The 26,517-nt window shown below is 42.7% G+C and overlaps 1 protein-coding gene across 1 annotated transcript in view; it reads right to left on the bottom strand.

The window, feature by feature from the left end:
* Nucleotides 1-26,517, bottom strand: part of ESRRG (estrogen related receptor gamma) — a 980,003-nt gene that overhangs the window by 527,264 nt on the left and 426,222 nt on the right. Inside the window, exon 3 of the mRNA XM_069768495.1 lies at nt 8,701-8,729. The gene's annotated coding sequence lies outside the window, so the exon portion shown is untranslated. The remainder of the gene's footprint in view (nt 1-8,700; nt 8,730-26,517) is intronic.

Here is a 26,517-nt window from a genome sequence, read left to right as displayed (position 1 = left end):
TGGCTGGGTCTTTCAACATGACAATGATCCAAAGCACACCGCCAGGGCAACGAAGGAGTGGCTTCGTAAGAAGCATTTCAAGGTCCTGGAGTGGCCTAGCCAGTCTCCAGATCTCAACCCTATAGAAAACCTTTAGAGGGAGTTGAAAGTCCGTGTTGCCAAGCGAAAAGCCAAAAACATCACTGCTCTAGAGGAGATCTGCATGGAGGAATGGGCCAACATACCAACAACAGTGTGTGGCAACCTTGTGAAGACTTACAGAAAACGTTTGACCTCTGTCATTGCCAACAAAGGATATATTACAGAGTATTGAGATGAAATTTTGTTTCTGACCAAATACTTATTTTCCACCATAATATGCAAATAAAATGTTAAAAAAACAGACAATGTGATTTTCTGGATTTTTTTTTCTCAGTTTGTCTCCCATATTTGAGGTCTACCTATGATGTAAATTACAGACGCCTCTCATCTTTTTAAGTGGTGGAACTTGCACTATTGCTGACTGACTAAATACTTTTTTGCCCCACTGTAAATATGATTTGATCTAAACCAACCATTGAAGCTCTGACAGTATGATTAGGTTCGTTGCCCTGCTGGAAGGTGAACGTACGCTCCAGTCTCAAGTCTTTTACAGCGTCTAACGGGTTTTCCTTCAGGATTTTCCTGTATTTATCCATCTTCCCATCAACTGTAACAAAATTGTCTGCCCCTGCTGAAGAGAAGCCTACCTAGAGCATGATGCTGCCACCACCATGTTTTACGGTGGGGATTGTTTTTTTTTAAATTGATGTGCAGTGTTAGTTTTCCGCTACACATAGTGTTTTGCATTCAAACCAAAAAGTTTTTCTCTGGTCTCATGTGACCAGAGCACGTTCTTCCACATGCCATGTAGGGGACACCGCTAGAACTTTTTGGTCTAAATCATTATTACCAAATTGTTATTTTTTTCCATCATTTCACCGTCCTTGGAATTTTTTTTCCTAGATTTTTCAGTACATTAGATTATTAAATGAATGGTGTGATTCAAAGCTACAACTTGTCCTGCAAAGAATAACAAAATTAAAATGGCTTGTTTTTTAAGCTCTTGGTGAAACAGGAGGAAAGGAAACAAAATGCAAAATTGCACCAGATCCGCTAAGGGTTAAATGAAGCCACTCTTTCCTTTCAGTGCAGGTATACAAATACGAGCTCTGGACTTGCAATGCCTTCCTGCTGACAGTGATGGTTAATGATATGGAGCACATCATCATACGCTTCCCTGTGCGTTAGGTCCTGTGGTCTCAGGACACGTCATGTTCGTGTGCTAATACAGAAAATTGTGGTCATTTAACTCACCTCGTAAATGCAGACTTAATAAGAGCTATTGATTTGCAGCTTCCAGGAAGAGGTACAGGGAGGAGAAAAGTAAAAGGGAGATAATGGTCTACTGACCAGATCGGAGAAGATCCGGCCAAACGGCACGGACCGCTGATATTGATATGTTTGATTTTACGAGAATGTAAAAGAAATAATTATTATTCTGATTCCATCTGACTAAGACATTACTTCATAGGAGGAGGAAGAACACAACCGATTTTATTCAAAAAAATGTTATATTATGGAGAGGCAAACATTAAAATACCCCCAAAAAGTCACCTTCATTGTGTATAACATCAATTTCACATAGAAAATTACCTCAATATAATCACATTAAAGGAATACAAATCACCTATATAATATACAATCAGAACCGGATAGGGGTGTTCTTATTTTCCCATTATTGCTTTCTTATTTTTTTTTTCTGGACATGACTATGGAATGGCAATCTTGCATGAGCTCCTATTAACAGCATTCAGAGATTGACCTGTGCAGAGGTCATTGTCAAAAAAGGTGGAGGAGGTGATCTGTGACATCACCTATTGTGAATGGTGGATCCTGTGTTATCTACTGTGTGTAGAGATGTTATCAGTCATTGTACATGAGGAGGAGGTGAGCTGTGATATCACATATTGTGAATGGTGGATTCTGTTTTGTCTACTGTATATAGAGGTGTTATCAGTCATTGTACAGGAGGAGGAGGTGAGCTGTGATATCACCTATTGTGAATGGTGGATCCTGTGTTATCTACTGTATATAGAGGTGTTATCAGTCATTGTACATGAGGAGGAGGTGAGCTGTGATATCACCTATTGTGAATGGTGGATTCTGTTTTGTCTACTGTATATAGAGGTGTTATCAGTCATTGTACAGGAGGAGGAGGTGAGCTGTGATATCACCTATTGTGAATGGTGGATCCTGTGTCATCTACTGCATATAGAGGTGTTATCAGACATTGTACAGGAGGAGGAGGTGAGCTGTGACATCACCTATTGTGAATGGTGGATCCTGTGTTGTCTACTGTATATAGATGTGTTATCAGTCATTGTACAGGAGGGGGAGGTGAGCTGTGACATCACCTATTGTGAATGGTGGATCCTGTGTTGTCTTCTGTATATAGAGGTGCTATCAGTCATTGTACAGGAGGAGGAGGTGAGCTGTGACATCATCTATTGTGAATGGTGGATCATGTGTTATCTACTGTATATAGAGGTGTTATCAGTCATTGTACAGGAGGAGGAGGTGAGCTGTGACATCACCTACTGTAAATGGTGGATCCTGTGTTGTATACTGTATATCGAGATGTTGTCAGTCATTGTACAGGAGGACGAGGAGGTGAGCTGTGCCATCACCTATTGTGAATGGTGGATCCTGTGTCATATACTGTATATAGAGGTGTTATCAGTCATTGTACAGGAGGAGGAGGTGAGCTGTGCCATCACCTATTGTGAATTGTGGATCCTGTGTTATCTACTGTATATAGAGGTGTTATCAGTCATTGTACAGGAGGGGGAGGAAGTGAGCTGTGACATCCTATTGTGTATAGGAGTTATCAGTCATTGCTATGTACCATGACACACAGAGGATGCAGAAGTCAAGCAAAGATAAACTTTTAAAAATACCTTACACTGCAAAAAACTTTTCTTCCAAAATTATATACATTTAAATAAAAAAAGTCCACCAAGTTGCCCATAACCTTAAGTGCTTGGAGTTGTTAAACATGATTGTTTCTTTTTCACATCGGGGCTTTAAAAATGTCACCAGATAAATTGCAATCAGTGGGTTTACTTTATATAAGGGGGATGGGGTCAATTTCACGCAGGCTTACGCAGCCCTCTTTCTAAACGTGTGCATGTAGATGAGTGATAATGATTGAAATAAGGCAGCTGATGAGGACTGGGACGGCTTCTTCACAATATAAATGCATTATACATAATGAACGACCCTGAATGATGACGGGAAATGAAGGAAGAAAAGAGTTGGGATCCACGGCAGCACATCCGTGTATTTCAGCATGAAGGCTGACTACACATTGGACTCTGCCCACTCATCCTTATCGCACATTCTCCATTTTAATTTCCAATCATTCTGGTTATTATTCTTTCTGCAGCTGTCCGTCTAGCTTTGCTAAATTGACCCTGTCTCATCAGCCGCTTAAATCAAAAGCTAATTTTCACACCTTTTTGTCTGACACAGTAAATACAGCTCGTAATCAACACCAGCCGATGGCACAGAAACACTTCCCGGAATCTCAAGACACTAGACAGACCTAGCTATAACATGGGGGCATAAACACCAACCCCAATAACTAGGGGCATAAAAACCAACCCTAATACCTAGGGAGATAAAAAATAACCCTAATACCTAGGGGCATAAAAACCAATTCTAATACATAGGTTCATAAAACAACCCCAATAACTAGGGGCATAAAGAGCAACTCTAATATCTAGGAACATAAAAGCAATCCAAATACTTAGGGGCATAAAACCAACCCAAATACCTAGGGGCATGAAAACCAAAGCAAATACTAAGGGACATAAAAAGCAACCCAAATATCTAGGGGCATAAAAAACAATCCGAATAACTAGGAGCATAAAAACCAACCCAAACACCTAGGGACATAAAAAGTAATTCTAATACATAGGGGCATAAAACAACCCAAATACCTAGGGACATCTTAACCAACCCCAATACCTAGGGGCATAAAAAACAACACAAATACCCAGGGACATATAAACCAACCCCAATAACTAGGGGCATAAAAATCAACCCTAATACCTAGGGACATAAAAAGTAATTCTAATAAATAGGGGCATAAAACAACCCCAATAACTAGGGGCATTAAAAGCATCCTCTAATATCTAGGGACATAAAAATCAATCCAAATACTTAGGGGCATAAAACCAACCCAAATACCTAGGGGCATGAAAACCAAAGCAAAAAGCTAGGGACATAAAATCCAACACAAATACCCAGGGACATAAAAACCAATCCTAATACCTAGGGACATAAAAAGCAACCCAAATACCTACTGGTATAAAAACCAACCAAAATTCCTAGGGGCATATAAGCCAACCCAAATACCTAGGGGTATAGAAACCAACCCCAATACCTAGTGGCATAATAACCACCCCAAATACCTAGGTGCATAAAAACCAACCCAAATACATATGCCCGTAAAAACCAACCCTGATACCTAGGGGCATAAAAACCAACACTAATACCTAGGGGCATAAAAACCAACCCTAATAACTAAGGGCATAAAAACCAATCCTAATACCTAAGGGCATAAAAATTAATCCTAATACCTAGGGGCATAAAAAAACAATCCAAATACCTAGGGAATACATTAACACCACAGCCCTAAATATAACATTGTTTAGGGACAAAAGGATCCATTGCGGAAAGTATTTTTAAAACAAATTAAATTTTAATTCATGTTTTTAAAATGATATAAAAATTCAAGCAGGTTGAACAAAAAGTGACACAAACATATTGATAGCATGATGAATATAACCTGTCATAGAGTCATCATCATGGTCAAACAAATGTGTAATGAAGCGACCAAAAATATCCTAGCCTTGGACTCCTCACTTCAGGATCCAAACATGGGTAAATCAATAGCTTTAACTTGTAAAGTGCATGTGCTTATATTAGAAAGCCTTGAAGATACTCATTGCATAGCTGAAGCAAAAGAAGGTCAAAAGAAATGCAAGGAAGAAAAAGGTCCAACCAAAATAAGTTCATATACTTACAAAGTGCCCAGTGTTTAGGAGGAAGACTGTAACGTGTCACCACCCCGACAACGCCGTTTTGCCAGATGCTTTTTCAAAAAAAGGGCTGTTAGTTACCAGCTGGGTATATAGCCCAATAAAGAAGGAGATTGGGTGTTTCATAGGTCAGCGGATGTCTGCGCTTGTCAGTTCCGTGTTGCACATCGTCTTGTGAAGGGACTTCCGGTGATGCCGCACTGGAACGCACGTGTGGAACACAAGTCATTTCATGATGTGCAGGACCGGAAGTCGAGGAGGCAACTGACTTGATAAGCGCACATGCTGGTATCCAAACGGGAGGGCCAGGGAAGGATCCAAATGGGTGATAGGTAAGTATCCAATGTGTCATTCGTATTTTTCAGACTGAACCTAAAAACCCATCTCTTCAAGAAAGCTTACAGCCTACAATGACCATGCTGCCTCCTCAACACCACCGGAGCCACTGAAACCCTCAACCTACTGTCTCCTTCCCCACCATCCTGTAGAATGTAAGCCTGCAAGGGCAGGGTCCTCTTCCCTCTGTACCAGTCTGTCATTGGTAGTTTGCTTACTGTAAGTGATATTTGTATGTAACCCCTTCTCATGTACAGCACCATGGAATCAATGGTGCTATATAAATAATAATAATAATTTAGAAAAAATGGAGATGCAGCATGCCATTCGAATCTAGCACACAGGATCTCATGGGGGTCCCAGTAATCGGCCATCCATTGACCTGCCAGTTATCGTCCGTCCTGTGGGTAGGACATAACTTGCTAAAACTGGACACTTCTGCAAGTATTAGATAGCATCCATTGAAATCAGTGGGTTGGCAGTGTAATGCCAACATGTACTCCAGAGAGAGAGAAATGCCCTGTGTGTCCACTCTCCATTCTGGCCAAGAGATGCGAATTGTGAGCAGAAAAGACAACTACATTGACTCAGATTTCCCCTTTAGGCAGTGTGAAAATAATGTTTGCAATTAGAAACACTTCTGAATCTATTTGTTTTCCTTATTAAATGGCTTGACTTGAACCTTGTGGTCCCAAATGCAAATTCTCCAATAGGAACTCCCAACCATCACCAGTCCCTAATAGTATTGGCCTTCGCATAAGAGACCTTTTGAGCCAGGGCCAGGTTGCACTTACAACTAATGCACCCACTATAGTTACGCCCCTGGTCTTATTGTGGTTTTCATAACTACGACAAAGGGGGAATAAAAAACATGTAGAGAAAAGTAGGTTTCACCATCTTCATAGATGAGGATTTTTTACTGTAACTCTGTAATAAGTGGTGTGCAAGGGTTACCTCTGCTCCATTGACATCTATGGGCTTATGGGAGCGTGATCACGTATGTGACCGGTAGCCATAGATGGTGAATAGATTCACACGGAGGACACAAGACCCCCAATCATGTGATCAGTGGGGGGCCCACCCATCGTACATTTGTAACCTATTCTTTGAATAGGTAATAACATTGTTACTCTTGGGATAACCCCTTTAAGAAATGCAATATACGGTAAATATAGTTGGCTTTCATAGTTGGTCTTACGTGTATAGCTAAGAGTAGTTCATAAGAGTTCAGCCAACTCTTTATTAGCTGCTCTTTACTCTGGCAAATAGATGGGCGTCCGATCAGGACACTCTCTTTTTAAGGTCCCGAAACCCTGGTAGAGTAGAAGTTGTCATTATATAGTTATTTCCTTTTCTGGAGTTCATCTTTTTGGGTCTAAGGGGGTCTTTTATCTAATGTTCCAGGTATCTTGATCACCATATTCAAGAAGATGTCTGGGTAAAATTAGCTATCATGTATTCTTGCTAATCTTTGGGAGTCTGCCCACAAGGTCTCGCACTGATCGGAGGAACAGTCTATTCCTGAGCTTGCAATATGGTCCTGTGAAATCTAGTTACAACCCTGCTCATATTTATTTTTTTTAGGTTTGGTACTATGCAGACTTAAGGGTGTCCCCTGGCAATGGTCAAAATGTACCCCCCAAAAGGGTTTAGCCACCAATAACAGTAAAATCTGGTGTTTCAGTGTTCACACCATTTCCACAAACCATGGACCAATACTTTATCGTGTTTGCTACAAATCCAAATTCTCTTTGTCTTTGCCATCCATGACAAATTAACTTTCCTCAAAAAGAAAGAAAGGGGGATCTCCATTGCTACTTCCAATGGTTGCCACGAAAAAGCCATTGTAAAGTGAAGCTTCAGCTCAGCGCCACATAGAGAAATCCAAAATATTAACCATCCAACGCTGCTCGGAATTCTCCAGGTCGCTCTCCACCATAGAAAATGGGCAAAAGTGTTGCAATTCAGCACCCATTGAATAAAGTATGGTAACACATGCAGTATGTGTCTCTAGTTCCTTTATACCGTGATTATAAAAAAAGTGATGGAAGTAAAGCAATTTTTGTATTTTTTTCAACTGGTGCTGGATTACAATTTTTTAATAAAAGTCAGGTTTCTTCTTCATGGAGCAAAGTCTGTTTGCCTAATCTTTTCCCACACAGCATTGCCTATCATGCAAATCTCTCCAAGTCAACATGTGGGGTCCACGTGGAGAATCAGTACTCCCTACACTTTTGCTACGAGATGGGATGGGACCAACCTTGGTTGGGCATCCTCTTTCCAACTGTCCTATAGCATGTACACCGGATCTTATGAAATTAATTCATGATGATTCGCTCTATTTGGGCAAGGACATTTGTTTTGCACTTGGTAAGAATCAACTCTACTGGGAAGGGGGATAAAAAAGACCCAATAAATTATACTTATCTGTCCTTGGTCCATCCCATACCTGTCCTTCTTCCACGTCCCCCGATCACTCCTTTTTGGTCTTTTCCTGGAACTGGGTCTTGTGGTGTGGCCCCACGTGCCTCGGTTGGGTACATTCTTGTAATTATGATCAACAATCTGGGTCATGCCCTACATAACCGCTTGGGGACTAGGTAATAGAAGACGGGGTGGAGAGCTGAAAAGAAGGTTCCCTTCACCGACCCTCAGAATCCATGGAGATGGCAGCCGGCTGGGGATCAATGGATGACTTCTTGGAGGGTCGCTCCAATCATGGCAGTAAAGGTTCTCAAGTTAGATGTAATGGAGCGGTAAACATCCTTTCCTTTAAGTCAAGACATCTACCTGCTGAACCCACAAAGTTTACGACGGCGGGGTCAAAGGTGAAAGGTTCAGAAAACTTGTGGCTGGAAGTATTATTAGTTTGTCATATGTGGAGTGCGGGATCACAAATCCTCTCTGCGCACAGATACATGATTGCATAGTGGAGAAAATTACGAGCACATGGCCAAGGAAAGGATAAAAAAAAAATCAGAGAGATTAGGAGCAAAGGCCTATTTTTCGCAAATGCAAAGTCGATTCAATGCACGGCTAATAGAAAGTCCGGAGCTCGCCCTACATAAATAGCTTATACGATACAAATATTACGTGGGCAATGCGGAAACGACAAGGTCTCTAATCATGTTTTGGATTACCTGGCAGAGCAAAGACATTTCATTTCGACTGGACCTGGGGATTACTGTGAAGAAACATTTCATATCCTTTTTTTTAATTTCATGCATTTTTTATTTACCTTTAATGATGCTGTATATATTCATCATCCTGAAATATTAAAAGAGTCGGAAAAAAAAGTATTAAAATGGTGGAAAATTTAAAGGATGGGAATGCAACAGCACGCAAATCATACACTATCAAGTGCTTGATACACATTTAAAATGACTGGCAAGAGAGACACAGGCAGATTCCTGGCAGATTTCTGAAGCACAAAGTCACAATAAGAAGATCAGCCGAACAGACTGAAATAATAGAATATTCATCCCTCTAATCCATATGCAATTCTTTAGGCCTTTTTTATTTTTTTTTTCCTCAACGATGCATATGAGGTCTGACTGCTCCCAGAATTTAACTCATTAGTGCCCACTGGGCGCAGGTTGCTATTGCTTCGGCAGTCTCTGTTTTCATTTACCTGCAAAGTGCAATATTTGTTAGGTCTGGCGCAGATGACAGTTTTCTCGCCATTAGTCCGAATAAACTAATCACACTGTGAACAGAGTGGGATCCGATTTTCTCAAAGATGGCGAGAAAGAAAAATATCTCCGCCACCTCAGTTTTGTCAATTCAGGAAAATCGGACCCACGGACATGAATGGGCGCATGCCATCCGGTTCTCAGAGGTAAATCGTGAATGCTGTGATTTTTTTTCTCTGACCACTCAGTCCAAAGAAAAAATTGGATCGGTGGACACAGCCCAATAGAATAACATGGGGACGAGTGCGATACATCAAAACCACGGAGAGCACTGGCCCGATTTATATGGTCATCTGCCCAAGCCCTTACAGTGAGTACAGCAGGATTGAGATCCATAGGTAGAACTCAAAGCTTCTAGCTCCAGTACAAAGTCTCCACCTACCATCTGGTACACATGGGTCAACACCAGGAGAACATGCCCTGGGTCTTTCTCCGGTTCTCTTGACCACCACATTTAAGGAAATATCCTGTGATAACAAGCTATCATCTATCTTTGCTGATCCATGGGGGTCCGACCATTGGGATTCGCACCCATCGGGAGAACGGGGAACTTTTCTCCCAGGTAGAATAGAGCTGTACAGCACACACCTAACCATCGGTCCATTCATTCTCTATGGGACTGCTGAGCACTGAGCTCCGATTTTAATGCTAGCCTCATGGAGAATTAATTATCTGAAGTCGGGAATCCGAGATGCAGCTCAATTTTGTAACAGAACTAATACTGTCCAGTTGGTGATAAAAAAAATCAAAAATCTGCTGATAAATGTTGGTTCCAGCTGTTGGACCTCCACCGATCTGTAAGGTATCATCTTTTCTGCAGATAGATGATAACTAGTGATGAATGAACATGCTCGGATAGCGTCTTATCCGTCTTATCCAAACATGCTCGGGTGCTATCCGAGTATCTTGGGCATGCTCGTATATTATGTTCAATTCCTCACAGCTGCATGATTTGTGGCTGTTAGACCGATACAACACATGCAGGGACTGCCTGTTAGGGAATCTCCACATTTAGTGAGGCTGTCAAAGAGTCTCAAATCATGCAGCTGCGAGAACTTGAACATATTGTATGAGCACGCCCGAGATACTCGGATAACACCCGCGCATGTCGGGAAAAGTCGGATAAGACGTTATCCAAGCACGTTCGCTCATCACCAGTGATAACTTGTTTTCACTGGCCAACCTCGTTAAGGCTAGGGTTACATGACAACTTTGGCGGAGACTCAGGTCACACAGCCATATATCGCTCTATGTTACATCACAGCGTAATGCAAGTGAATGGTATCTCATCATAACTCAAAAAGTACCCAGCAAGGGAAAAAAGTTGGAACCAGTCGGATTTTTTTATGACTTGCAGCACCTTGTGAGTGGCAATGCAACCACATTCACCCTCATCATGCTGCGATGTAACAGTGGCATAGACTAATCTTTGGTGCCATGACCTGTGTCACTGTCAAAGTTGTCATGTAGCCCCAGCTTTAATGACCCATTGCAGCCCAGGTATCTTCAAAGTCTACCAAAAATCCTGATTGTATCTGACACATAGACCCATGTGCAATTTATACCTCCACAGCCCCTCCATTTTGATAATTATTCACTTGTCAATGTGTAAAATATACATGTGAGGCATCTCTCGGTTCATTTTAGATAAATAGGTAATGCAGACTGTAATGGACACTGAAATCGTCCTTACATATACTCTTGTTTGGCCTCTGGTTTCAGCTTATCTTGTTTGGAAGGCATTTTGAAATCCAACATACCTGATTTTCCTTATCTCCAATATCTGCCATCGGGAGACACTTGGTAGGCCCCTATTCACATGAGACCATATCAAAATGAGTCATGTCTATTTACTGATAATTGCTTCAGTAATAGATAACACTTGTCAGCCGTTAGTGCAAGGTAGAACTTCTGGCTTGCAAGACGTTAACTGCCTTTGTGTCAATTAAATATGCAAATTGCCTCTTCTGAGAAAAAGAGGACTTAAACTCTATAGCGCCACCTGTTGGAAGTAGCGATCCTACAAGTCACAATCAACCCTTTAACGAGTCGTGCAATATGACTTAGGATAAAAGCCAAATCAGTATCTCAATTCGCAGACACGGTGTTTTGGGCTGTTGGCCCTCGTCAGTGCGAAGCATGAGAACTAATTTGGCTAGGTGAGAGGCTCTGGACTGGGGTGTCAATTACTCTTTCTTTCGTTCATGACTGGTCTTGTCTTTTAAGAATGAGAACATCATAATGATCTGAGATGAACAAATGTGAAAAAAGCATGATTTAGCGATGCTCTGTTAGGAGATGTTTATGCTGTATATTTTTTTTGTGTGCCCACCCAGTGGTTGTGATGTGAGTTGCAACCTGTTGAGGGTATTTGCTAGGATGTCATGATAATGTATTGAATTTGTCCCTGAAATCCTAGAACAAAGTTTGAGTAAAGGTAAAGGTGGACACATCTCAACACGATTCGTTGAAAACAGTTAACAATCACTCTTCGCCTTGAACTTTGTGTTGAGGGCCAGGTGATGCATAACTAGATGGCGAAACAGCTGTAGCCCAGTATATACATATATAGAAAAATAAGGCTATAAGCCACAGCCAGCTCACCGACAGACCGAAGGAGCACGGAGAAATAGTCTCGACCAAGACGTGCAGCAATGGAAGAGGAGGAAAAGGCGCGTGACTAAGATCGCATAGATCGAAACGCGTTGTCTATCCTCATGACTGCATCCACCTTTTGGCAAGGACTTTTATCATGCTATATTTATATGCACCAATAAAGAATTTCAAGATTTTAGGAGCTGGAGTACACGTCTTTTCCTCATCTTCCGTAGCCCAGTATGTGTGTCTTTATACTGTATTCTCATGTAATAATAAAGGACATGATGATACGTTAACGGTGAATGCTACTTATTTTTCTTCTCTTTACATCATTTTTGAAATTTGTGTTGATCTTTCCTTTTATTAATGGTGTATGAGTATTTTTTTCTTAAATATATTCATCATTTAGAGCCTGATAGTCAAGTAAAGGAAAGTCAAATGACCCCAAAAAGTGGAAAAAAAATCTGGCTTTTACAGATCAATAATATACGATCGGCTATGTTCAGTTGGATTATTAACAGGAAGTCCAAGATAGTCAACAATTCAAACATTTATGGATTCAAAAGTCACGTAATTGGGGTCGTCCACTTTTATTTTTTTTTTCAAAGGGTCAAAATGACAAACCAAACCAAAAGGAGATCTACCCAATTCCTTGCTGCTCCTTTCCCGGTCATTCCCAGGTGCCCCACCAGTCTCTACTTCCTGGTTACTCTTGACAAATGACTACTTTAGCCAATCACTGGGCACAGTGCTGACTCCACCTTAGTCAGCGATTGGCTGAGGGCGGTTTCTGGAATGTTGAACTGAACCAAGAATTTAACACCGGCTATGGACGCAGGAAACAGAAAAGGAGCGGTGAACTTTACATTAAAGGTTTTTTTTGTCTTTCTGAAACCTATAAGAAAAAATTAAATTGGACATTTCCTTTAAGATTACCAATACAATAATAAACACTAATACCGGTCTATAGAAAAGCCGAGATAACAGTTTTTTGACAGACTTTGACATGACCTCCATCTGCATTTTGCCACACTACAACAATACCGGAGCGCCGGTGTCAGAGAAATAACGTAGCTCTCGAAGATACATTTAACGCTTGCAAGATCTGCCCTAAAATGCTTCCAGGCTTATTAAACTAGTAATTATTATGGCAAAGAGACATTGCTGCTTGGCAGGCGATATTGCAGGACAGGATCGTCAACTTCCTAAACAGCATTAGCATATGTAAGCGGACAGTGGCAGCACTTTAATAGCATGTATTCATTACGGCTTAAACAAATTAAAATATCGGTGAGTCATAGTCAATTAAACGAGGAAACAGCTGAAACTAAAAAGCCTTAGTGAAAAAAAAAAATAGTGTGAAAAAAAAAATTTTAAAATTTAAATAAAAAAATAAATTCATTAATATTTTTTAACCAAATGATTTTTTTTTTAACTGCCTCCAAGTTTGATTCATGGTAGGGTGCCGCGAACGGGAGGAACGTTTCGAGTGTTCTCAATTCATGGACAGATTACAGAAGGCATTAATAACATGGTTAATATGAAGTGTTTAGGGCCTTTACAACGGTGACAAATACGACGCAGCCAAATTTCCTGACCATTGAGGCCACGGAGGGACAATTTGGTAGATTTCATCAACAGTTCTAATTATGTTCCTGTCAAGTCGAGAACAAAGTAATCCATAACTGGAGGGTGGGGTGGTGGGGCGCCGCTGGGAGACAGTGGCACACTGATATAATTTATGCCCAGGACACTGAGCCTATTCGGTAGTTAGCGTGCACAACGCTTGACTAACAAGTGAGTCCGGCTAAGGAATTTATTAGGGAAAAGAAGGCCCTACAGCTCTGAGTAGCTTGTCAGGTTCTCTCTTATAAGGAGTTATGAGGTTTAAGTTCCTAGGGAGCCTGTGTTTATGTAGGCTGCAAAGGATCACAGTTTGGAAGGCAATTGTTTTTTCATGTACACAATATAAAAAAAATAGAAAAAGAAATTAATAACTCTAATGCTCAGATACTTTGCCTTCTTGAGTGAAAAGAAATAAAAAAGAAAAATAGAATGTAGTTGTGAACTAAACAACGGAAAAAAAAATATACATGAAAGAAAGGAATATAACAAAAAGCAAAAGAAAGAAAAAGGAAAGAGAGAAAAAAGTAATAAAGAAAAAGGTGACAAAGAAAGGAAGGACGGAAAATTAAAGAAAGGGTAAAGCAAAAAGGTAAAAAGAAAATGATAAAACAGAAAAGTACAAGAATAACAAAAAAAGATGGCAAAATAACAATAATATAAATAGTAAAAGAAAAGAAGAAGAACAGAATAAAATTATAAAACGGATGATTGATAAGTATAAGAATGAAAAAAAGCTTAAAAAAAGAAAAAACGTTAGAAAGAAAGCTGTCAAAATGACAAACCAAATTAATTAAAGGGTAAAAGAAAAGAACAAAATTTAAACAAAAACAAAACAAATGAATGAATGATAAAAAGAAAAATATTAAAACCACACAAAGATAAAAAAGAAACACTTGAAAAAATAAAAGATAAATAAAATAACAAAAAAGTAAAAGAAATGCTTGAAAATTAAAGTAAACTGGATGCTAAAAAATGCAAAAAAAATATACATTGCTTATCTGACTTTAAATTAAGTTTGCATTAACACTTTGCGGTTTGGATACATAGGAAATTATATTATGAGACCTACTAGGGCAATTGTACTTATTGTACTGCGCTACATAATATGTTGGTGCTATTCAAACGACACAAATCAGTTATTTACAATATAATTATCAAAAATAAATAAGTTAAGGATTTGTGATATTGCTTCTACTAATAAGTCTTGACAAATATATTTTTCTAGTTAGTGGTGACTTAAAAAATGCACTAGGTATCAGTCTGCAATGTTATTCTCTTCATTCATTTTTATTCCACCGATATGTAGTTTTCAATCTGCTTTTAGTTTCAGGCTTTTCTCCTTTGTCTCTCTCAGTAATACATGCTGGACGTGAGATCTGTGTATCCAGAGAATTGCTGCCTCTACTATCAGCACAGCTTCATTCCTGAGGGATTTCTCTAAAATCTTAAATTATTTGAGTGGAATACATTAAAAAATGTGACTTGGATGTTATTTTTTATGAACAGTCTGCATTTATATTTTACATTGATTAGATATGTTGTAAAATATATATATATATATATATATATATATATATATATATATATATATATATGTATATATATATATATATATACTGTATATAGTTGTATATGTTATTATACTAAAATGTTATCAATTTTATTTTTCTTGTCTTTAGTCACTTGTAGCCATATTTATCGGAACTTTATTTTTTGTAATTATGATTTTTTTTTACTTTTACGTTTTACCTTCTCACTAGATTACTTACTGATTGTGTAGGTAAAATTACACATGCCATTGTTGAGTAAACACAATATTTAAGGTGTATCCTACCTAGAATATTTAAGGTGTATCCTACCTAGAATATGGCTGTTCCTCAAAACTATCCATCTCATCTATCATTATCGGTCGTCAAAGGAAGCTTTCACTCCCAATTCGAAGGGGACTGGGAATATCAACAATACAGAGTGAAAAATAGAGGAACTGATATATTTGAGATGCCAACTGAGTTAGCTTAATAATTGAAAGTTGTGCCTTGTCTTGATGACCAATATACTCAGGTTGGACTGACCCATGAGAGTACCAAAGGATTATTCGGTGAGATAAGCGTCTGAGAAAATAACAGGACCTTAATCTAAAAGGACGTGAAAAAGTCAAGGAGAAAATAACCTATTTTGGAGGTGACTATAGAACTAATCGCTTGCTTCTGGGGTTTGTTTCTTATGGAGAAAGTCAAAAATAGGCTATGAGACCTTACCGAAGATATGTCCTATGTGTACGACCATAACAATTCAACTACTAGTGGACATGTTTGTGTTCTGTATAAGGGTGGACCCTCAGAATAACTTCCTATGGTGCGCTCTTTGGTATGTATATATTGCTTGCACATGTTCACATTTGCCTTTCTCTGCTAAGAGGTCCTTGCCAGATTTTGTTCATCTGGTGGATCTAAAAAACTCAAGTATGAGACTTAGTATACTTTAATTTTAGCAATAATTTACACACCCGATACAGATCAGTGATATGTAAGACGTATCACAAGATATATTCCAACCAGGTTTTTGCACAATTAAATGCATCAGTTCATTAATGGAGTTTTCTCTTAATTTCTACCTTGGAAGATGAATTATGATAATCGCTTTTGCTTCACTTCCCCTTGTTGCACAAATCAAGTATGTCAGCACATGTAAAGTTGTACGGTTTCTGTTTTAATTTGGAATATTTATGGCCTATTTAATGGCAGTCACTAGGGTTGAGCGAAACGGGTCGAACATTTTCAAAAGTCGCCGACTTTTGGCTAAGTCGGGGTTTCATGAAACCCGATCCGACCCCTGTGCGGGGTCGGCCATGCGGTATGCGACTTTCGCGCCAAAGTCGCGTTTCAATGACGCGAAAAGCGCCATTTCTCAGCCAATGAAGGTAAACGCAGAGTGTGGGCAGCGTGATGACATAGGTCCTGGTCCCCACCATCTTAGAGAAGGGCATTGCAGTGATTGGCTTGCTGTCTGCGACGTCACAGGGGCTATAAAGAGGCGTTCCCGCCGACCGCCATCTTACTGCTGCTGATCTGAGCTTAGGGAGAGGTTGCTGCCGCTTCGTCAGAAGCAGGGATAGCGTTAGGCAGGGTCCATTAACCACAAAACCGCTTGTGCTGCAGCGATTTGCACTGTCCAACACCACCCTCGGTGTGCAGGGACAGTGGAAGTTTTTTTTTTTTTTTTTTTCCCCTCAGCGCTGTAGCTCATTGGGCTGCCCTAGAAGGCTCCCTGATAGCTGCATTGCTGTGTGTACGCCGCTGTGCAAACCAACTGCTTTTTTCAAAGCACAAATCCTCTTGTTCCTTCCTTTCTGCACAGCTATCTTTTTTGTTTGTCCACACTTTTTATTTCATTTGTGCATCAGTCCACTCCTTATTGCTGCCTGCCATACCTGGCTGAGATTACTGCAGGCAGGGAGATAGTAATTGTAGGACATTCCCTGTTTTTTTTTTTGTTTTTTTTTTGGTGGGAGATTAAGATTGGCAATTTGGCATTTCTGCTAGAGTGCCATCCCTGTGTGTGCCATCTCTCTCACATAGTGGGCCATAGAAAGCCTTTTCATTTTTCTGTATTTTTTTTGTGGGGTGTATAAATTCTCCCTGATAAAAATACAGTGGGAGATTAATATTGGCCTTTGGGCTTGTGTGCCAGTCCTGAGTGTGCCATCTCTCTCACAAATAGTGGGCCATAGAAAGCCTATTTTATTTTTTTTGGGGTTTTATAAATTCTCCCTGAAAAAAAGGGAGATTAATATTGGCCTCTGGGCTTGTGTGCCAGTCCTGAGCGTGCCATCTGTGCCAGCCCTGAGCGTGCCATCTCTCTCACAAATAGTGGGCCATAGAAAGCCTATTTATTTTTTTTTTTGGTTTTATAAATTCTCCCTGAAAAAAAGGGAGATTAATATTGGCCTCTGGGCTTGTGTGCCAGTCCTGAGCGTGCCATCTGTGCCAGCCCTGAGCGTGCCATCTCTCTCACAAATAGTGGGCCATAGAAAGCCTATTTAATTTTTTTTTTTGTTTTATAAATTTTCCCTGAAAAAAGGGAGATTAATATTGGCCTCTGGGCTTGTGTGCCAGTCCTGAGCGTGCCATCTGTGCCAGCCCTGAGCGTGCCATCTCTCTCACAAATAGTGGGCCATAGAAAGCCTATTTAATTTTTTTTTTTGTTTTATAAATTTTCCCTGAAAAAAGGGAGATTAATATTGGCCTCTGGGCTTGTGTGCCAGTTGTGAGCGTGCCATCTGTGCCAGTCCTGAGCGTGCCATCTCTCTCACAAATAGTGGGCCATAGAAAGCCTATTTAAATTTTTTTTTGGTTTTATAAATTCTCCCAGAAAAAAAGGGAGATTAATATTGGCCTCTGGGCTTCTGTGCCAGTCCTGAGCGTGCCATCTGTGCCAGTCCTGAGCGTCCCATCTCTCTCACAAATAGTGGGCCATAGAAAGCCTATTTTATTTTTTTTGGGGGTTTTATAAATTCTCCCTGAAAAAAAGGGAGATTAATATTGGCCTCTGGCCTTGTGTGCCAGTCCTGAGCGTGCCATCTGTGCCAGCCCTGAGCGTGCCATCTCTCTCACAAATAGTGGGCCATAGAAAGCCTATTTATTTTTTTTTTTTGTTTTATAAATTTTCCCTGAAAAAAGGGAGATTAATATTGGCCTCTGGGCTTGTGTGCCAGTTGTGAGCGTGCCATCTGTGCCAGTCCTGAGCGTGCCATCTCTCTCACAAATAGTGGGCCATAGAAAGCCTATTTAAATTTTTTTTTGGTTTTATAAATTCTACCAGAAAAAAAGGGAGATTAATATTGGCCTCTGGGCTTCTGTGCCAGTCCTGAGCGTGCCATCTGTGCCAGTCCTGAGCGTCCCATCTCTCTCACAAATAGTGGGCCATAGAAAGCCTATTTTTTTTTTTTTTTGGGTTTTAGAAATTCTCCCTGGAAAAAAAAAGGGAGATTAATATTGCCCTTTGGGCTTGTGTGCCAGTACTAAGCGTTCCATCTCTCTCTCTCTCTCTCTCAGTCAGTGGGCCATAGAACGCCTATTTTTGGTTTTATTTGTTTTCTAAATTCTCCCTGAAAAAATCATTTTATTTTATTTGGTTTCTAAATTCTTCCTGATAAAATCACATTTTTTTTATTATTTTTTTTTCTAAAGTCTCCCTGAAAAAAAAAAAAAAAAACAGTGGGAGATTAATATTGGCCTTTCTGCTTGTGTGCCAGTCTTGACTCCTGGGTGCGTCATCTCTCAGTCAGTGGGCCATAGAACGCCTATTTTTGGTTTTATTTGTTTTATAAATTCTCCCAGAAAAAATCATTTTATTTTATTTGGTTTCTAAATTCTTCCTGATAAAATCACATTTTTTTTATTATTTTTTTTTCTAAAGTCTCCCTGAAAAAAAAAAAAAAAAACAGTGGGAGATTAATATTGGCCTTTCTGCTTGTGTGCCAGTCTTGACTCCTGGGTGTGCCATCTCTCTCTCTCTCTCTCTCTCTCTCCAATTGTGGTCCATAGAAAGCCTACATTTTTTTTCCTTGATTTGGGTTCCAAAATCTACCAGAGAAAATAACTCCATCAATCATTGGTAGAAAAATATTGGCCTCTGGGCTTGTGTGCCACTCCTGATTCCTGTGTGCGTCATCTCTCACTCAGTGGCCCATAGAAAGCATATAGTTTGTTACATTTGTTTTCTAAATTCTCCCTGCAAAAATCTTTTTTTTTTTTTTGGGGGGGTTTCTAAAGTGTTCCTGAAAAAAATAAAAATAAAAAAAAAATAATAGTGTGACATTAATATTAACATTTGTGCTTCAGTGACAGTCCTGCGTGTGGGGCATCTCTCTAATTTGCAGCCACCAAAAAAAGAGTGTGTAACATTGGGCCTGATTTTCGCTGTGGTCTCACCAACCTGTAAAGGGGTAGCTAAATCATACTGAAGTTATAGCTCACCGTGTAAGTTGTGTGACTGCAACAAATAACGTTAGTTTGGTTACGTTTTTAAAACAATGAGGAAGTCTAGTGGAAGAGGTCGTGACCGGGGGCGTTCATTGTCAGCTGGTAATGAGGGTAGTGGTAGTGGTGGAGCATCAGGTGGTCGTGGGGGAAAAAATATTGCACCTAAGTCTGGAGCTGTGGAGCCAGGTTCGTCGTCCGGCTACACAAGGCCTCGAACGCTCCCTTTTCTGGGATTAGGAAAACCGCTTTTAAAGCCGGAGCAGCAAGAGCAAGTTTTGGCTTATCTTGCTGACTCAGCCTCTAGCTCTTTTGCCTCATCTCGTGAAACTGGTAAAAGTAAAAGCAGCGCGTCGTTAGTGGATGTTCACGGTCAGGGACAAGTCACTTCCTTGTCCTCTTCAGCAAAAACAACAACAGAGAAGAATGCAGCAGGCGACACAACGGGTTACTCCATGGAGCTCTTTACACATACCGTCCCTGGCTTAGAAAGTGAAGCAGTTAACAGTCCATGCCCATTACAAATTGAATCTGACATGGAGTGCACTGACGCACAGCCACAGCCAGACTACTATGCTGGTCCTTTGACTCAGACCACAACATTGCCCTCGCAGGGTGCTGATCAAGAATCAGACCCTGATGAGACTATGTTGCCCCATCACGAACGCTATACCACCGAACGACACGGTGACACAGACGAAGTTGCGCAGGAGGTACAAGAAGAGTTATTAGATGACCCAGTTCTTGACCCCGATTGGCAGCCATTGGGGGAACAGGGTGCAGGCGGCAGCAGTTCTGAAGCAGAGGAGGAGGAGGGGCCGCAGCAGGCATCAACATCGCCACAGGTTCCATCTGCCGGGCCCGTATCTTGCCCAAAACGCGTGGCAAAGCCAAAACCTGGTGGAGGACAGCGTGGCCATCCGGTTAAAGCTCAGTCTGCAATGCCTGAAAAGGTATCCGATGCTAGAAAGAGTGCAGTCTGGCATTTTTTTAAACAACATCCAATTGATCAGCGCAAAGTCATCTGTCAAAAATGTTCTACTTCCTTAAGCAGAGGTCAGAATCTGAAAAGTCTCAATACTAGTTGCATGCATAGACATTTAACCACCATGCATTTGAAAGCTTGGACTAACTACCAAACGTCCCTTAAGGTTGTTGCACCCTCGGCCAATGAAGCTAGTCATCAACGCAACATCCCTTCCGGCAGTGTAGGACCACCATTTAGCGCACCACCTGCTGTATCTGTGCAGGTATCTTTGCCAGGCCAAAGCAGTCAGGGTCAGGGAATCACCAGTTTCGTAGTAGGAAACACTGCATCTAGGGCACCGGCGGCAACAATACCATCTCCCACCGTCTCTCAGTCTGCCATGTCCACCGGCACCCCCGCTAGTTCCACGATCTCCAGCTCTCCAGTCCAGCTCACCCTACATGAGACTATGGTTAGAAAAAGGAAATACTTAGCCTCGCATCCGCGTACACAGGGTTTGAACGCCCACATAGCTAGACTAATCTCGTTAGAGATGATGCCCTACCGGTTAGTTGAAAGCGAAGCTTTCAAAGACCTGATGGACTACGCTGTACCACGCTACGAGCTACCCAGTCGACACTTTTTTTCCAGAAAAGCCATCCCAGCCCTCCACCAGCATGTTAAAGAGCGCATCGTCCATGCACTCAGGCAATCTGTGAGCACAAAGGTGCACCTGACAACAGATGCATGGACCAGTAGGCATGGCCAGGGACGTTACGTGTCCATCACGGCACACTGGGTAAATGTGGTGGATTCAGGGTCCACAGGGGACAGCAAGTTTGGGACAGTTCTGCCTAGCCCACGGTCTAGTAAACAGTTGTCTGTAGCCGTTCGCACCCCCTCCTCCTCCTCCTCCTCGTCCTCCTGCAGAAGCAAGAGCTCGTCCACAGACCGCAGTCGCACAAACACTCCATCCGCACCTGCCACTGTTGCACACCAGGTCTCCCATTATGGGGCAGCTACTGGCATACGTCAGCAGGCTGTATTGGCTATGAAGTGTTTGGGCGACAATAGACACACCGCGGAAGTTCTGTCCGAGTTCTTGCAGCAAGAAACGCAGTCGTGGCTGGGCACTGTAGATCTTGAGGCAGGCAAGGTAGTGAGTGATAACGGAAGGAATTTCATGGCTGCCATCTCCCTTTCCCAACTGAAACACATTCCTTGCCTGGCTCACACCTTAAACCTGGTGGTGCAGTGCTTCCTGAAAAGTTATCCGGGGTTATCCGACCTGCTCCTCAAAGTGCGTGGACTTTGCGCACATATCCGCCGTTCGCCTGTACACTCCAGCCGTATGCAGACCTATCAGCGTTCTTTGAACCTTCCCCAGCATCGCCTAATCATAGACGTTGCAACAAGGTGGAACTCAACACTGCACATGCTTCAGAGACTGTGCGAACAGAGGCGGGCTGTTATGTTTTTGTGGGAGGATACACATACACGGGCAGGCAGTAGGATGGCAGACATGGAGTTGTCAGGTGTGCAGTGGTCGAAGATTCAAGACATGTGTCAAGTCCTTCAGTGTTTTGAGGAATGCACACGGCTGGTTAGTGCAGACAACGCCATAATAAGCATGAGCATCCCCCTAATGCGTCTGCTGATGCAAAGTTTGACGCACATAAAGGATCAGGCGTCTGCACCAGAGGAAGAGGAAAGCCTTGATGACAGTCAGCGATTGTCTGGTCAGGGCAGTGTACATGACGAGGTACCGGGCGAAGAGGAGGTGGAGGATGAGGAGGATGATGGGGATGAGTATATTTTTAATGAGGAAGCTTTCCCGGGGGCACGGGAAATTGGTGGCGTGGCAAGGCCGGGTTCTGGTTTTTTGAGGGACACAAGTGACGTAGATTTGCCTGCAACTGCCCCTCAACCAAGCACAACCGCAGATTTGACAACGGGAACTTTGGCCCACATGGCGGATTATGCCTTGCGTATCCTCAAAAGGGACACACGCATTACAAAAATGATGAACGATGACGATTACTGGTTGGCCTGCCTCCTTGATCCTCGCTATAAAGGCAAATTGCAAAATATTATGCCACATGAGAACTTGGAACTAATATTAGCAACAAAACAATCAACTCTTGTTGACCGTTTGCTTCTGGCATTCCCTGCACACAGCGCCCGTGATCGTTCTCACACGAGCTCCAGGGGCCAGCAGACCAGAGGTGTTAGAGGGGCAGAAATCAGAAGTGGCGTTGGCCAGAGGGGTTTTCTGACCAGGTTGTGGAGTGATTTTTCTATGACCGCAGACAGGACAGGTACTGCAGCATCAATTCAAAGTGACAGGAGACAACATTTGTCCAGTATGGTTACAAACTATTTTTCATCCCTTATCGACGTTCTCCCTCAACCGTCATTCCCATTTGATTACTGGGCATCCAAATTAGACACCTGGCCAGAATTGGCAGAATATGCATTGCAGGAGCTTGCTTGCCCGGCAGCTAGTGTCCTATCAGAAAGAGTATTCAGTGCTGCAGGTTCAATACTAACAGAAAAAAGGACTCGTCTGGCTACCCAAAATGTAGATGATCTAACCTTCATTAAAATGAACCACAACTGGATTTCAAAATCTTTTGCCCCACCCTGCCCGGCTGACACCTAGCTTTCCTATGAAAAGGTCTTGCCTGTGGACTATTCTGAATGACTTTTCCAATCTCGTAATTTTCTTCACCTGATTGTCCAGCATACGACATGTTTCCACCTCACGAAATGGCCAAACTCCCCACACGGGGCCGTGCTATCGCCACTTTGCGCTTGGACCCTTGAGAGTGCTGTTTGTCTGAAGAGGTGGGTGTGGCCGCTTTTGGTCGACGGCACTGCCACTGGGTCCCTCATAGTACAATAAAGTGTCTCTGGCGGTGGTGGTGCGCACCCAACGTCAGACACACCGTTGTAATATGAGGGGCCCTGTGCCTGTAACGCCGGCCACAAGACAGTTCCCCCCCCCAGCTCAAACAGTGCTCTACCACTAGCAAAATTATCTCTCACAGCTTCACCAATGTGTAGTCTAGGCGCTGACATCCTTCAATGCCTGGCACTGACAATACCATTGTTTTGACATTTTTGTTATGTTAGGCCTTCGAAGCCTGTCTGCGGTCCCTTCTTTCTACAACTACTACACTGACCAGGCCACTGCTGGCCGTGTTACCCTGGAACCAATTTAAAAGTGCCTACAGTCAGCCCAATTTTGTTATGTTAGGCCTTCGAAGACTGTCTGCCGTCACTCCTTCCACTAGACTTCCACTGACCATACACTGCTGCCCATGTACCCCTGGAACCAATTTAAAGTGCCTACAGCCAGCCCAATTTTGTTATGTTAGGCCTTGGAAGCCTGTCTGCGGTCACTCCTTCCACTAGACTTCCACTGACCAGACCACTGCTGCCCGTGTACCCCTGGAACCAATTTAAAAGTGCCTACAGCCAGCCCAAGTTTGTTATGTTAGGCCTTGGAAGCCTGTCTGCGGTCACTCCTTCCACTAGGCCTCCACTGACCACACCACTGCTGTCCGTGTACCCCTGGAACCAATTTAAAATTGCCTACAGCCATGTGTTATTATTTTAGGCCTTCGATGCCTGTCTGCGGTCACTCCTTCCACTAGGCCTCCACTGACCACACCACTGCTGTCCGTGTACCCCTGGAACCAATTTAAAATTGCCTACAGCCAGCCCAATTTTTTTATTTTAGGCCTTCGATGCCTGTCTGCGGTCCATTCTTTCAACTACTACTACACTGACCAGGTCACTGCTGCCCGTGTACCCCTGGAACCAATTTAAAATTGCCTACAGCCATGTGTTATTATTTTAGGCCTTCGATGCCTGTCTGCGGTCACTCCTTCCACTAGGCCTCCACTGACCACACCACTGCTGTCCGTGTACCCCTGGAACCAATTTAAAATTGCCTACAGCCATGTGTTATTATTTTAGGCCTTCGATGCCTGTCTGCGGTCACTCCTTCCACTAGGCCTCCACTGACCACACCACTGCTGCCCGTGTACCCCTGGAACCAATTTAAAATTGCCTACAGCCAGCCCAATTTTTTTATTTTAGGCCTTCGATGCCTGTCTGCGGTCCATTCTTTCAACTACTACTACACTGACCAGGGCACTGCTGGCCGTGTTACCCTGGAACCAATTTAAAAGTGCCTACAGTCAGCCCAATTTTGTTATGTTAGGCCTTCGAAGACTGTCTGCCGTCACTCCTTCCACTAGACTTCCACTGACCATACACTGCTGCCCATGTACCCCTGGAACCAATTTAAAGTGCCTACAGCCAGCCCAATTTTGTTATGTTAGGCCTTCGAAGCCTGTCTGCGGTCACTCCTTCCACTAGACTTCCACTGACCAGACCACTGCTGCCCGTGTACCACTGGAACCAATTTAAAAGTGCCTACAGCCAGCCCAAGTTTGTTATGTTAGGCCTTGGAAGCCTGTCTGCGGTCACTCCTTCCACTAGACTTCCACTGACCAGACCACTGCTGCCCGTGTACCCCTGGAACCAATTTAAAAGTGCCTACAGCCAGCCCAAGTTTGTTATGTTAGGCCTTCGAAGCCTGTCTGCGGTCCATTCTTTCAACTACTACTACACTGACCAGGTCACTGCTGCCCGTGTACCCCTGGAACCAATTTAAAAGTGCCTACAGCCAGCCCAAGTTTGTTATGTTAGGCCTTGGAAGCCTGTCTGCGGTCACTCCTTCCACTAGACTTCCACTGACCAGACCACTGCTGCCCGTGTACCCCTGGAACCAATTTAAAAGTGCCTACAGCCAGCCCAAGTTTGTTATGTTAGGCCTTGGAAGCCTGTCTGCGGTCACTCCTTCCACTAGGCCTCCACTGACCACACCACTGCTGTCCGTGTACCCCTGGAACCAATTTAAAATTGCCTACAGCCATGTGTTATTATTTTAGGCCTTCGATGCCTGTCTGCGGTCACTCCTTCCACTAGGCCTCCACTGAGCACACCACTGCTGTCCGTGTACCCCTGGAACCAATTTAAAATTGCCTACAGCCAGCCCAATTTTTTTATTTTAGGCCTTCGATGCCTGTCTGCGGTCCATTCTTTCAACTACTACTACACTGACCAGGGCACTGCTGGCCGTGTTACCCTGGAACCAATTTAAAAGTGCCTACAGTCAGCCCAATTTTGTTATGTTAGGCCTTCGAAGACTGTCTGCCGTCACTCCTTCCACTAGACTTCCACTGACCATACACTGCTGCCCATGTACCCCTGGAACCAATTTAAAGTGCCTACAGCCAGCCCAATTTTGTTATGTTAGGCCTTCGAAGCCTGTCTGCGGTCACTCCTTCCACTAGACTTCCACTGACCAGACCACTGCTGCCCGTGTACCCCTGGAACCAATTTAAAAGTGCCTACAGCCAGCCCAAGTTTGTTATGTTAGGCCTTGGAAGCCTGTCTGCGGTCACTCCTTCCACTAGACTTCCACTGACCAGACCACTGCTGCCCGTGTACCCCTGGAACCAATTTAAAAGTGCCTACAGCCAGCCCAAGTTTGTTATGTTAGGCCTTCGAAGCCTGTCTGCGGTCCATTCTTTCAACTACTACTACACTGACCAGGTCACTGCTGCCCGTGTACCCCTGGAACCAATTTAAAAGTGCCTACAGCCAGCCCAAGTTTGTTATGTTAGGCCTTGGAAGCCTGTCTGCGGTCACTCCTTCCACTAGACTTCCACTGACCAGACCACTGCTGCCCGTGTACCCCTGGAACCAATTTAAAAGTGCCTACAGCCAGCCCAAGTTTGTTATGTTAGGCCTTGGAAGCCTGTCTGCGGTCACTCCTTCCACTAGGCCTCCACTGACCACACCACTGCTGTCCGTGTACCCCTGGAACCAATTTAAAATTGCCTACAGCCATGTGTTATTATTTTAGGCCTTCGATGCCTGTCTGCGGTCACTCCTTCCACTAGGCCTCCACTGACCACACCACTGCTGTCCGTGTACCCCTGGAACCAATTTAAAATTGCCTACAGCCAGCCCAATTTTTTTATTTTAGGCCTTCGATGCCTGTCTGCGGTCCATTCTTTCAACTACTACTACACTGACCAGGTCACTGCTGCCCGTGTACCCCTGGAACCAATTTAAAATTGCCTACAGCCATGTGTTATTATTTTAGGCCT

Source organism: Ranitomeya imitator, chromosome 5 (assembly GCF_032444005.1).
Source record: "Ranitomeya imitator isolate aRanImi1 chromosome 5, aRanImi1.pri, whole genome shotgun sequence".
Taxonomy (NCBI): Eukaryota; Metazoa; Chordata; class Amphibia; order Anura; family Dendrobatidae; genus Ranitomeya; species Ranitomeya imitator.
Note: the sequence above shows the minus strand (reverse complement) of the source record. Positions and strands in the feature narration are given on the sequence as shown.